General features: G+C 44.4%; 1 non-coding gene across 1 annotated transcript; it reads right to left on the reverse strand.

Annotated features, from left to right (window-relative positions):
- Positions 1-13,386: 13,386 nt before the first annotated feature.
- TRNAY-GUA (transfer RNA tyrosine (anticodon GUA)) lies at positions 13,387-13,469 on the reverse strand. The gene has a single exon. It is a non-coding gene; the product is annotated as a tRNA-Tyr (tRNA).
- Between the last annotated feature and the right edge of the window lie 332 nt (positions 13,470-13,801).

Here is a 13,801-nt window from a genome sequence, read left to right on the forward strand (position 1 = left end):
GTTATGTCATCCCTTACCTATGATTCCATCCTAGTTTTCGCCGCCCATGGTTCCGAGAGACCCAATTTATACAGAATGAGCACCTCACCCCTTTCTTTCCTTGTAGTTGGAGTTGGGCAAGATTTCACTTGTAAATGGATTGGCTTTAGATGCGGCTCATAACCACTGCTTGTGAACAACTTGACTCCTGCTTTCCCGGCTACAGTACAGATTGTGCCAAAGACAACTCGCTCCTGCTCAAAAATCACACAATAAGCCAAGGCAAGGCGGCCAGTTCTAATCTAGCTATTTCAAAACAAATTCTCATCTCAGAAAGACAGATCGAACTATTACAGATAGAACAGATAGATTGGTGTAGGCTCTAAGCCAAGCCGCCTATCTCGTGTGCTATAAAATACACAACGTACTTTCCCGAGCCTTTCTCAAGCTATTATGTCTAGTCCCAGGTACAAAAAGGTGTATATATAGCGTTCTCCTTCCTGCCTCGACCCTTTCGGCTAAGAGGAAATCCGGAGCGACAAAAGCGATTCCGGTCTCCCCACCATTCATTTGAAAGGTATAAGGCACGCCATTCGGTCCTTTCTAAAGTAGTAGTAGTGGTGGCTATCTCCGAAGTCTGGGATCTATTCCAACTTTACTTCATGTAAATAGTTGATAAGATTCGTGAACCCTGTTGAGTCCACGGGAAGATCTTCTTGTTCGGATTGCTAGCTTAGCTGCCCTTTTGGATACTACAATTTTCTTTTCATTTTACAGTTTACATCCAGGCCAAGTCCTTTTCTGCCTGTGGGAAACCAAGCAATGGATTCTCCCTGTGTCAATGTTATGGGTCCAATTCTAACTCTTTCATTGCTCTCTCCAGAAGCTTCACTTGCGACCTTATGCTTTCTATCCTAAATAGAGAAAGAGGGAAATAGGTCGTCAAATCAAAAGACGAGGCTGAGCGTTAGCGATGGGCTGGGTAACGAAGGGTGAGTGTCACGATGGTGCGAAGCAGAGAAGGAAACTCAAGGGCTTTGTGGGCTAAGGGATCTCGATATGCCCCTTTAGATAAGAGTCAGTAGGCCTAGAAGGCTCCTATGCCAAAAGAAAATGCTCTACATGACTAAAGTCAAGGCGAACGACATTAGTACAGCTGTTAAGAAGACTCTCCGATGTTGACTTTGTAAATTCATAGGCCTTTGTAACCGGTAGGTTACTTTTTACATAGAATTTCTAATGGAACTACCGTCTATTGTATAGGGCTACTATATTCATTTGTACTCGTCTACTAATGCCGGTCGGATTAGCTACATCGGATTGACTACTACCCTAGGATGATAGGACCAGTTGGAACGACTTCTTCTCTTTCTACCTACACATCTCAGAGCTCATACACCTGCGCATCTCACTAGCGTCCTCTCTGTCCCGTAAGCATTTAGGGTCTTACTCTCTCTTCTCGGTCAGTATATTCCCCTAATCTCTCTATCATTGGCATTGGCATTGGAATAGCCAACAATAATAGGTAATGAACTCCTTGGGATCGAAAGAGAACTTTTGCTTTGGTCTCGAGGAATTGTTGAGCGAGGCTGACTTTAGAGGTGTAAGCACCGTGAGTCTCAATCCAGTCAAATTCCTGTTGGCTCATAACTGAGCGAAAGGCATAATAGATTCTTGCTCTTCTTAGCCTTGCAAATGAGGCGGTTGATAGACCCTTCCTGTCCTAGTGGTATGGTTAACATAAACTTCTGACTCTGAGGCTAGCTCTAGGACAAGCGGAGGTTCTTCTTTCTCCTCTGGGGTTAAGTCCAATACTAATGTGTATCTTTCTGCTTTATTCACTTCCTGAACAGTTTCTGTGCCCATTCTGGATTGAATACCTGTATATCTTGGTAAGATTAGGGTCAACGGTTTGTGCCTGTCTATTCCATCCATCCCTTCGTGGAGTTAGGGCGTGTGATGTGTCCTTTCCGATGCCCTCGGCCGCATTTCGGAATCAAAGAGTCATGGTGCTTTAGTTGTGGGTTAGCAGGGATAAGTTGGACTGCGCTAGTAGTTAGGGTGGTAAGATGAGCACCGCGATCGAAGGGCTCACTCTATGGAAGTCCTCTCCCACTTGAAAGCTAAATAAGGACACAAATAATTGTATTCCATTCTTAGCAGAGGTTCCTTCCATCTAATCCCTCGAAGTACTTCGCTCACCTTCGAAGAGTGAAATGATCATTCAAAGCAGACTAACTAAAGGCATAGGGCAAAGGAGCTTAGAAGGGTGAGGGTGGCGGAGGGAATAAGGTATGAAATCACTTAGATAGAAGCATGTTGGATGACGGCCCCTATCGCTAATAAGAGACTGAATGGCAACAATTATGGATTCATAAATTTGGAGAAATAAGGTAATAGAAGGCTAGCTATATGCTTAACACAGCTAGTTCGAGAGCCATCGAAGTATCTAACTGCGCATTATAGCTAATCTGTCTGAGCCATCTCTTTTGAAGGTATGACACCTGCTAGGTTGACCGCGCCTCGAGGGAGACTATGGTAAGGTCGGATAGATCGAGTCTTTTGATACTCTTATTCTTAGGATTGGGCCCCTCAGTAATGAAAGCTATTGAAGAATGCCTCCCACCCGAAAGAGAAGAAGACATCGAGAAAACAGGGTGGCTCTCAAACTGAAACACATGTGGTAGGGTCTCTCTTTGTGAGCATACCAACCCGAGTTGGATCAATGAGGATGGTGTGATCTGACCTCTCAATCGTGGGTTTCCCCGTTCGAGGACTCCCTCGCCTTTGTCTTTCCTTTCGGCAGAGAAGAAGACGGAAAAACATAAGGGGATCTTTTTTTTTAAACTCCAAGGAGGATGGGCATGACAGAGTTTGGCAAGAATCATCCCTTCCTTTTTCAAAGACGACGAGCCGCCCACCTTCATTACCTAAGATGAAGAATTCTCACCCATGCTACGAGTCTGCGGTCAAGCGCAATCTGAGATCCCTCGTCGATAGACATGAACCAGGCGAGTCCGAATCCCTTTCTGTTTTGTTTTGTCAGCTGATCTTACGAGCTTTCATAGAAAGCCTATATCTTATAGCGCGTACAAGAAGAAGTGGTGGACAATCTTCTCTGCGCTCTTTGACCTACCATAGATCCTTAGTGGTGGACTGATCGACCTCAAGCTCTATCGTCAAAGACAGACTCTTTTAGTGCAATGAGATAGGTACTTTCAAAAAGTCAGTGGTAGGTTGTTCTCGTCAAGCAGTAAGGCGACAATCCAATCCTGAGCTTCGTCAATAGGCGTCCAATCCTGGGAAAAAAGTAGGGTAGAATCGCCGAGTCGTCTAGCCTAGTAAAAAGCAAGAGCCCCTGCCTCAACTCCACAATCACAATCATTTGTAAAGTAAAAAAGGGTGGTTTGCTCGTGCAATCTACGATAAATTCGTTCATTCACATGTTTTATTTTATCTGTTTGACTCAGAAGGAGGAGAAGACGAAGCCGAAGATACAGAAAGAATCGTCTCCAGCGCACCGATGGGAGACGGGGCCCCCGCAAGGAAAAGTGCTGCTCTCATAACCGACTATTTTTAATCTTTTTATGTATGTGATATATCTGATGTTCAATTTTGTCATAGGGGCTGCTGCACACTGATATAAATCAAATTGAATTACGTCATCCGAGTGAAAATCAGACGATTCCACAGTTTGACCTGTCTATTAATGTCACGTCCCGCCTGTGCAGACTGACCTTTCTTTCATGACACTCTCGGCCATAAGCTGTATTATGTGTTTTCGCTAGGACCGACTTCTTTCGGGGCTACTCTCCTCCCGCTAGAAATGTAATAATACATCGAGAGTCTAATCCTGTGGCCCCCTCTGGCCAAATCAGTTCATTTCGCTCTCAGCGACCGCTCTTCGTTTAGGACGGACCGCTCTTCCTCTTCGGGTCCTCCTTGACTTATCTTTCTCCGGTCGTCCCCTCCGATCATGATCTACTTACTCCCTGTGATATAGCTTATGTTCAATAGGATCGAGACTACTCTAACAAACAATTGAAAATGAGAGGCAAGCAGGAAATGAACCCACTAATGGGCCAGCGCTTGGCGTTTACTCTAGCCCGTCTTTATAGGATAGATAGACCTATTTATTCAGTTGTCTTTCCCCTTACCTTATCAGTAGATCGGTGGAGGCCCGACCCTTGGTCCGACCTTGATGCCATAGTTTGGAGGGGGGCTGAGCAGTGGGTTGGAAAGAGTTGTAGAAAGAGAGGAATCGAGATAAAGTGCACTTTCCCTTGATGTCAGTCTATTCCAACAAAGCACACAATAAGTGAGATGAGCCTGCCAGCTCCGCCTTGGCCCTATGCCTTTTGGCCAGCTCGTCTGGACTTGGCTTTGACCGGTCCCTCTTGCAAGGATTCGACGCCTCCACTTGATGCTTTACGCCCACGCTTCGTTCAGGCAGCGCTACTCGGATATGTCTTGCCAATCGCCAAAGCAGTGCTACTTCCAGGATTTTTTTCGGCCAAGCTCGGGAACCTTCCCTTTAGTGAAAGGCTCTATCCCGGGACGAAGATAAAGAGGGGGGGAAGGCCAAGTACGAGATCACAGGGATCGGGCTGGAGCTTGACAAGAGCGATACAGGAAACCATACAATCGAAGGCTAGCAAGAAGAAGCAAAAAGATAGTCAAAGCTCAAGGGATTCATCACGAAGGCAAGTGCTCCAGCGGAAGCTATCAATTCAAAGGGAAGACCGGGTAGTGGTAGTTAACCGGGGGAGGGAGCAGCTCATCCGTCAGGATGGGATCCCTCTACTTCACGTTTTTGGCTTATCTTTTTATTGCTCAGACGCTTCCCATTGTCCGTCTGGTTGATGAAATAGGGGTTCCCGGTGAAGAAGAGGAGAAAGAAGACCTCAATCGTAAAGTAAGATCATATATCCTTTACACCCTGTCACGAACTATGATGGAACTGCCCGGCTAGCCATCTCATATGCTTCACACATGATGTTCGATTGCTTTCATAGAGCACATGACTATCTTCCAATCTAGTCTCGGTGGATGCTTTGCTACACACCCCTTTACTGGGACTGTCTTTGGCAAAGCCCGGTGATTGTATAATGGATACAGCTCATTGAGAAGAAGGCTTTCCCTCTTTCCTGTCCGGCCAAGTTTGAACTTCGATCGCTGGAAACTCATGCTTTCAGGCTTGCGTGCTTGTTCGAAACTCTTGATCTTCTCTCTAATCCCCATGCCATGATAGGAAAAATGGACCTCAATAGTAAGAAAACCCTGGAACAACGGAAAGGCTTCTCCCAAGGGAGATGGTCCCATAGCGTCTATCAGAGTCTGTTGATTGCCTTTTTATCTTTCTCCTCCTTCCCCTTCCATTCTATATCAGCTAGCTGGAAAAAGGGCTATCCCGATGTGACTTGTCATCCTTGATGGCGGTCTTCTAACTCTTATGGCTACTCCATGCGGCTAGCGCCTTCCCATCCGAGTGACATAAGCCTTCCCCTACAGTGAAGTTTCTTCCGCTTGAAAAAAAAAAGCATTTCTTATCCATCGCTCGTAGGGGTACTACTTCTCTCCTACTATCAAACCATATCGAAAAAGGAAGTCTTTCTAGCACTGATATGGCTCATGCTCCATAGCCTACTTAATTAACCATGCTCTCATTCGTGCCCCATGTCTTCCATAAGTAAGTAAATGGCTCATAAGACAAGCAAGAATTCAAGCATCATTTCCAGGCACGTGTAAAATCAAATAATAAGGGACGGTCGGGATCGGTCTTTGTGCCTATGGGAATAAAGAACCTGGCCTTCGGGCAATTCATGTCTTTCTTTGATTTAGTACTACTTTAGTTTTTCAAAGGAAGATATTTTCTTTCCCTGCAGTGCTATAGTGCGCTTGGACTCTATCTCCGCTCCGCTGTCTGGCTTTCATGAAGAAAGATTGAAAGCGTCCTTATGTCAAAGATGTTCGTGTACTTTAGAAATAGGACTGCTCTTTCTAGGACTGTTAGCCCTGGTCTCTAGCCACCTAGAACTACCAGAGACTCGATCCACCTCAGGAACATTCAAAAGACTAAACTGGAACTCACTTATTGTCTCATGCCACCTCGGAAGATAAGACATATTCTCAGACAGAAAAGAAAGGACTTACCACTTGGCCACACTAAGAAGCCGGAGTCTGAGCTAGTAGCTAGCCCCAGGTATAGAACTGGAGTTCTCTATCAGGGAATTCCAGGAGTGAAATAGCAGGATTTTTTTTTTCATTGGATAGTGGTGCTACATGGAGTTAGGAAAAATAGGATCTCATGTGGAAGAAGGGCTAGACTGAAAGAAGATCTAAATAAGACAGGATTGTGACCTAATAAGCTAAAAATTCCGGACTCTACTCTAAGAAGTAAGCAAGCGCTACGCCCCTTGAAAGCGAAAGCGAGGAAAGGCTAATTGCGAAGAATCCTGTTATCGAATTAGCTCTTGCTGCGCCTTGTTCTCGAATAAGCTCTTTGAAACAGGAAAATAGCGTATCGTATAGGATATAGGAATGGAAAGGTATCGATTGCGGGCGGCTTTGAACCGGAGAGTTCTAAGGATCGTTGCGTAGGCCTCTTATCTTTGCGGGTGGATGCCCATGGAAAGCTGTTAAAGCAACTGACACCGGTTAATCAATAGTAGTGAGATCCACATCCCTGTCCCCTTCTTGAACAACCTATTCTGTGCGTGGAAGAAAAAGTTGTTTTGCTATAGCACCAAGTTTTATCCTGCAATGATCACCATTTACGCCGCACATAATCGTCTTATAACTGTTAGGAATCTTTCTTCCCATCGGGGAGATCGATCAATTTCAATTTCTCATGCCAGCCCATGAGGGATAAAATCATTCTTAGTTTTGCCGCTAGTGAAGAACAACATTTCTCGAAATAGAGGCGACCGAAGGGAGGGAAAAGGTCTTCATTGATTTCGCCCATAGGTGGGATCTAAATTCCTCCTTTTTGACATGCCACTTCCAGGGAAATGCTATTTGCTAGTTTTCCCAGAGGAAACGATCGGCCCATCGATACCGTATGGAAACAGGAACAAGAGAAGAACGAAGCCCTACATCGCTGTCTTCCGGGGTATTGAGAATGTGGTATTGCTTCGCGCGGTCTCAGTCTCAGTAGGTTGCTAGCTTCCTTGCTCCGATATGAGTTGATAAGTATCCGGGGAAGTCCCCTATAAGGCTAGTCCCGTTCAACTCTTCTCTCAATGTCAGTGCTTGGGGATCGGGTACAGCGAGATCACTTTTCAGCTTGTTAGTCTGCTATGCATGAAAGCAAGGAGGAGTTTTTCTTTAATTACTCGGCGGTATGTGATCAATTTGTATACAAGGTCTCACATGTAGAGATGCCCTACCCATAGAGGAAGGAGTTGGTAGTAGACAAGTCATTCAACAATGAAACTTCCATGGCGTAAATAAATGGATCTTTCACGAATCTGTCTAGAGAGATCTATATTGCATAGATAAGGTGCCTATCTCTACACGTCCACAATGAGATCAATCAGAAAAGCAAAGAAGGAGCTTTCTTGGAAAGCCTTGGTATGGTCCACTCGATGAGTATCCCTGGAATTTACCTTCCAAATTGTAAAGAGAAGGTCTTACTCCCTACCGTTGAATGCGTGTGGTCAACTGTGTAATCGAGGAAGCCAACATTGACTGACTTTCATGGTTCAGATTCGAAAGAAGAAAGAGTTTGGGATGAAAGTCCGAGCTTTGCTATCAATATTTCGTAGTTATACCGTTGATACTCTTCTTTGAATAACTGACCGACGGCGGAATGGTAAGCTTCCTCGTTCGCTTTCGCGGGTCAAAGAAGATCAATATGTAACATAACGGAAATGAAAGCTAAAATAGCAACATGAGATAGGAGAGAGTTGACCCAGGCAACGCCAATCTCGATTCAACTACATACAGTTGGTGTAAGGGGAGAACAGCTGTTGAGGAGTCAAATCTTTCTAAGGAATCTCCTTTTCACACAGACACCATTATGAACAATTCGTTCACTTTGCTTTGGCTTGATGGAAGTCACAGTATTCCTCAAGCTTTGTTCCTATGGCTTTCGATTCTGGATTCGGAACAGGTTTGATAAGTCCTTTGCTAGATGCTATCTTGTATACCACGCCCAGTGGGGAAGATATATTGCTGCGTAATGACCGTACCCTAAAGACTATGTACATCTTAACTGAACAAGTACTAACACTAAGAGAGTCACCTGTGCTCAGACAAAGGGACTAGGAATATAGATAATGGTTTATTCTTTAGTCGTATCCAGAAGGCATTCTATCGCCATAGGACTACCTTGTTAGAGGTAGTGCCTATCTATCCCTTGTCATAGCAGGCCTCATCCGTGAAGGCTAAGACGTGGATGCACTCTAGGGCGCGAACCTTTTCTTTTTTTGAAACTAAAAACATAAGATGATAGGCCGAAGTTGGAAATGAAAGGTCCCGAGGTCCATAAAACAAAGGCATTATAAGCCCAATTATCCGCCTTAGATAAGAATGATGACCTAAACGCGTGTATAGTGCTGCACGACTGGTAAGATAAAGGAGAGCCTTCCAAGTGTGCATCAGACTAGTAAATAGATTAACTACCAGCTAAGCTAATAGGATGGTGGCATAGCAAGGAAGTCCCCCTCAGAGAGGTGGGCTGGGTATGAGCGAGTCGAGACCATGGATACGACCTTCTCAGTAGATCGCCAAGGTGAGACTCTTGAATCAAAGGTAGACAGCCTAAGAGGCTTCATTCCAAGGGGCAAACAGTAGTTTATTCAAGAAGATCTGGGCCCCACAACCTAATAGAGTAGAGCGCAGAATACTTTCCCAAAAGATTTTTTTCTATTAGTCAGAGAATCTCAGAAGCTAAGCTTTGATTTGAAAAGGCACTGCTCTAACCGGCGTATGTGCCTAGATTAGGTAGGACTAGCTGCTTAACCGGCCACTTGACTCTTTCCTACCCCTATGGGAAGCATGAAGGAATTCTTCTATGACTCTAGGCGAAAGGCCATGGATCACTCTTACTATAGAGAAATCCTTTCATTGAACTCCTCGTACTAAAACCTGTCCTACACCATGGACTCTACACTACATACTTGATTGACTGGCTTAGTAGACCGACACCAATGTGCTAATTCTTTTATTGGTAATGGTATGTTTTGTACGTGGATACCACGAGGTTTAGTAATTGATATGGAACAACAGACTTAAAGTCTTGAACGTTCTACGAGGACCGATCTATCTTCTGCTCCGTAGGTACATGTTAGGGCGCTTCAAAGTTGTTTCATTTCGATTTCAAAAAGGGTGTTTATTAGCGGCATTGGCTTGCGCCAAATTTGCTCATTAAAAAATCTTCTTCAATGTCTGAAGTTGCAATTGTACTTTTTTTTTTCTCTGGCTACTGATTGATACATAAATACCTTTTACAAAGCAACTCGCACCGCACGTCGCGAGCAGTGGGTTGCCCTGTTTTGGCTTACTAAGTCACGTGTAAGGCTTGCATATTGGAGACTCTTATCAGTCAGTACAAAGCCAGCCAGGCAGAAGAAGAAGGATTCTCTTCGAGGTGTCCATCCGTGCCAATAAAAGAAAAAGAAAGAGTTCAACCACTTGAAAGAGGAAAAGTACCGGAAAGTACGGATTCGGGTTCATCCCTCAATCAAGCACTACTTGAAGGATAGATTCAACCATACGCCTAGATCGGAAGGAGTACGCTCTAAGAGCAGCTTTCCCCGCTCTTACCTATGCATTCAAGCTCACCTAACTTGGTTCTAGTGTTGTGACTGGTACTCTACCAAACCAAGAAATTCTTGGATTGGTTGCTTCTTAGAGAGCAGCTCTTCCGACAGCTCGTATTCATCCCTTCCCCATGAGGACAATCAGCCCCTTGCTTTCATTTGAATATTGGCCCTCGCGCTTCACGGCTAGATTGGAGTAACTCATAGCTAGGGCTTTCTATTTCAGAAGGACGGCTTCTACTCCACTGAGCTCATCGCCCCTTTCTATCCCTTGAGTGAGGTTGAGGTCAAAATTCTCTTATTTAAAGAAAAAAAGGAATCTCTCTGACAAGGGCAACGGCTGGGAAAGAAAAATCCCTTATCTATCTTTCTTTTATTGTCTCAAAGAAATCCATTCCGGAAGCGGAAGGTCGGCTTGGCCTTGCGTAAATCAGATATCTTGTCCCAGGCTACTCTTTTCCCTTGTAGGGTACGCTCCCAAGAAGATCAGGTGAGCCCGAATCAATGTAACTTACACTTTCCTTTGAATTGAGGCTGTTATAGAGGCAAAGGCTTTTGCAATTCCAGAGGGCTCTCCCTGCAGGCTCAATGTATGCTATAGCTCCATAAAGTGTGAGTTTGGCCTCAGGCAGGATAGAGAGAAAGCTGTGAGTTCTCGTTGTCCTTCGACCCCTTCCTTTGGCCACGTCTACCATTTCATTAAGTCAGTTCGGTAGCTAGGTCAAGACCCAGCCGTCACATCAAGATCGTAAAATATAGATGCTCACCAACGGCTGAGAAAGTGAAGCCGTTTGGCAATTCGTAATACTCACCAAAGCGTTCCTTGAACAGGGTTTATAGTAAAGAAGATATTTCATATCTCAGAGCATCAAATGCTAAAGTCAGATCGGGGTCGGGTCGAGGCAAATTGAATAATGGTAAAGGGCGCCGCCACCACAGAGCATAAATGACTACAACTGCCAGAGGAAGTAAATCAGAAGAATCATTGAAAAAGAAGTCCATCTCATAACAAATCCAAATTCCCTCCATAAAGAGATTCCTGCACGGAGTAGTTACTTACAGAATCTCAACCTATTAAGGCTCGGTGCGGTACACGGAACATCTCAATAAAGACAGTAAAAGCAACTACTTTCAAGCATCTCGTAGTTGAGCGGTACTGCCCAGTTCCAACATGGACAAGGACTGCTGAACATGGATAGAACGAGAGTCGAACTCGCATGTCTCTCTCTCTTGCTATCCCCTTCCCCTGCTATGCTTCCTTCCTCCCTACCGATCAGTGAGCAGCACTACTGTTTTATCAGCGGTCTTCTCTCACTTAAAAGTCTCCCAGACCCGCCTTCTGTACTTGGAAACGAGCTAACAAACGTTAGCGAGCATATAAGAGGGCATGAAATAGCTCTACCGGGACTTCTCCTTATATATAGCTTTTAGATATATCTCAAGATAGCTTTGAACTACTTCCACGCAAGGAAAGATAGTACGTACTACCAATATCAGGGAAAGCAGACTGAGATACCGCTTGAAAAAGATAGATGACAGGTATGTGTTGAAGCATATCGAGAGAACGAGAACTGAAATGAACCATATCGAGCACTGGTCTCACTCTACAAGTTAAGTTCGATGAGCTCCTAGCGTACCTGTGCCTACTATCTACTTAGTGTGTGTGCTTAGGGAAAGCAAGTAAGCTGAGCAGTAGTGGGGTCAAGGGCGATCCCTTTCGCCTTTGAGCCTCTTCCTTCGAGGAGGAGATAGAATGGACCTGATAGACATGCCTAAGACCGGAGCCTGTCTTGTGAATCAAGTTCGAAGGGCCTATTCGTATTCATTTACGGTTCCCGTTTCATGACTAGATAATGGTTACCGAGCAAATAGCAGTTGAAAAGGCTGTAGCTGCATCAAAAGCGAAAAGAAAGGGTGGTCAATCCGATCCGATGATTCGCCCCTAGAAAGGGTGTGAGCGAGAGGCAATTCTTTCTCTTTTTTTTCTTATCTGGGAAGGCCAAGGGTAAGTCGGCATTTGCTTAAGATAGGGGTGTCCGCGGGTGGATCAGAATGAGTCCTACGGTGCACCTTAAATATTGGTAAGTGGGACTCATTAGAGCGTATTGGTCTTTCAAGCACCTGGGGCTTCCTTCTTTGCCAATTCCACTTCCGAGTCAGGTCGCACCAAGGCTTGTTGTTTTCCTAAATGCCTCAGGTTTTTTAATTCCGTATTCTTATGTCCGTGACCCAATATCCATCCAGCTTGTCAAGCTTTTTCGTTTCATCGAGTGGGCCTGCACATCACTAAAACGAGGATAAGCACCCCAACCTTAGCATCCTAAAAAGCAAAGTCAAATCCATTTTTGAAGAAAATAAATTCCTGATCTATTAAAGAAGTATCAAAAGAGTATCCTTTATTAGTATTAGTATTAGTACGACCACATCCATGATTCTGTCTTTGCGAAGATTGATTACTCACGGCACACACACTATATCTTCGATGATTTCCATTCCCCTTGGTTATATTCATTCCGTTAGGAATTCCCAAAATGAAGACGCGCCGGCTTCTCGCCTACTCCTACTACTCTTTCGACTTCTACTTTCGGCTTAACCCCAGTGCTTCCGTTCATAACTGCACCATACGGATTTTCAATGCGATAAGATCTTGTGAAGTAAGGTTTGAAGTGAGTGATCCCACTTCTGATGTAAGTGATGCTATGTGCTCTTATCTGTATGTTCTAACTGTTGTCCGTGCCCCCCTTTGCTCTGGGTTTTGCTTCCGAAAAGGGTCTTAGACCCCCGCTTGGGAAAAGCATGGTTCAGGTAATGTATCTACGCGAGCCTGGTTTAGTTTCTGTCCATGACAGGCCGAAAAACTTTTTTCAATCCATATGTAGAAAAAGGGACTTAGGCAAGCAAAAAAGGAAAGCATGTGGGCCTTTGAGTTTTTACCTTAGATTTAGATAAGGTCACTTCTTTTTAGGAAGTCTCTATAAGGCTCTAGCGTATAAATAGCTTTCTTCTTCTTTTTTTTTGGAATGCCTTCGTCCGAATCTTTCAGGAGTCTGTGTAAGCTTAGCAGTTAAGAAAACTCCTATTGTCATATTCTCATAGGATTTCCAGTGCAAGCCCAGGTAAATCCCTTCCCATCATAGAAGGATGATATGTGTACGGGATCAAAAGGCGGATATGCTGGTTAAATGGTATCTTTCTTCTCCTTTTCTAAGATTATAACCTTAGCAAAACGGGTAGAAAACACTTTTCCAGTATATCTCAGCCGGTGTCTTGTATGGACACTGTTGTTGAGTTGGTTGGCTCCATAAAGGAGTCCTTCAATCGTCTTGTAAACCGTTATGTACCCCAGATTCAAACTATTCCCCTTGAACAAGGGATGAAGTTTGAACCAACCTGGAAAACTGTGCCGACCCACTCTTTAACTCAGAGGGTATGGATCGAAGAATTCGCAAGCCCCGTGCTACCGGCTGGAGCCAATATGCTGACGTTATCTTTATATCAATATAAATCTCCCGCACCTATCGGTACAGCATCCTCAAACCTTAGAAAAGATCCAATTACTACTAATACTAATGGGCTTTACTCAAGCTAAGCTATAGGATTTCTTTCTCCCCCTTTCTCTTCGAAGAAGTCTACAACAAACAAGTGGGAGAGGCAGGATTCGAACCTACGTAGAAAAACTTCAACAGATTTACAGTCTGTCGCTTTTGACCACTCGGCCACTCTCCCCTTCCCGGGCCGAGGCCCCCCTCCATCAATGGGTTCTAAGAAGGAGGGATAAAAACCTGAAATAAAGCTTATTGATTTGATTGAAGGGAACTCAGACTCTTTTTTAGCTTAGCTAGCGTTCCGCTAGTCAGTTCATAACAATCTCTGTACAAAGGGCAAAGCTTCTACGACAGCTCCCCCCTAGTCGCTTCTAGCGAAGCTGCGAGTTCATGAGCAAGTGAATTGAACGAACCAAGTTCCTAAACTAAAAAAGGGAGTAAGAAATAGAAAAAAAAGAAACAAGAAACTTCCCACTTTGGATGTCCCACGATTCTGCTAGTTTAGAAACTAAG

This window comes from Vigna unguiculata, chromosome 10, assembly GCF_037176805.1.
Source record: "Vigna unguiculata cultivar grain cowpea cultivar isolate G323 ecotype 2 chromosome 10, ASM3717680v1, whole genome shotgun sequence".
Lineage (NCBI taxonomy): Eukaryota > Viridiplantae > Streptophyta > Magnoliopsida > Fabales > Fabaceae > Vigna > Vigna unguiculata.